This window comes from Eimeria mitis, genomic scaffold (assembly GCF_000499745.2).
Source record: "Eimeria mitis Houghton genomic scaffold, Emh_scaff1706, whole genome shotgun sequence".
Classification (NCBI taxonomy): domain Eukaryota; phylum Apicomplexa; class Conoidasida; order Eucoccidiorida; family Eimeriidae; genus Eimeria; species Eimeria mitis.
In genome coordinates this window covers 1,731-2,184 of record NW_013570022.1, presented here as the reverse complement: position 1 = coordinate 2,184, position 454 = coordinate 1,731, and positions in this window count along the sequence as shown.

The following is a 454-nucleotide window of genomic DNA, read 5'->3' as shown; positions in this document are numbered from 1 at the left end:
GGTTTGTTGTGGAATGCCTCGGGGTTCTGGCGAGTGAGCAGCAATTAATTGAAATAGGCTGCATAATGTTCAATAATCCTGGAAACCATAGCTTTCATAACATCCCACGGTCGCGGCATGGTGTATGAGCACTGTGCTGCCGAACGGGGTCCTGTTGGACACCAGCTGCAGGCCGGGAGTAGCAGTCCGGCGTTCTGCCTCAACTTGGCGATCAGGGCAAAGAACATGTATTTACGAGTCATTCTAACACTCATACAAAACCACAAACAGATTTTTGAATGAGAAATCGGCGCTCTCCTCCCCAGCAAAAAGCCTGTACCTCGATGTCTGTAGTTGGAGTGCAAGACAAGCATACTTGCCTACGTGTACTGCGAGCTCATTGCTTCGGTATCAGTGACCCTTCACCCTGTCTAGAATGTTTCGTACTGCACTAATAATATGTATTGTTCTTTGT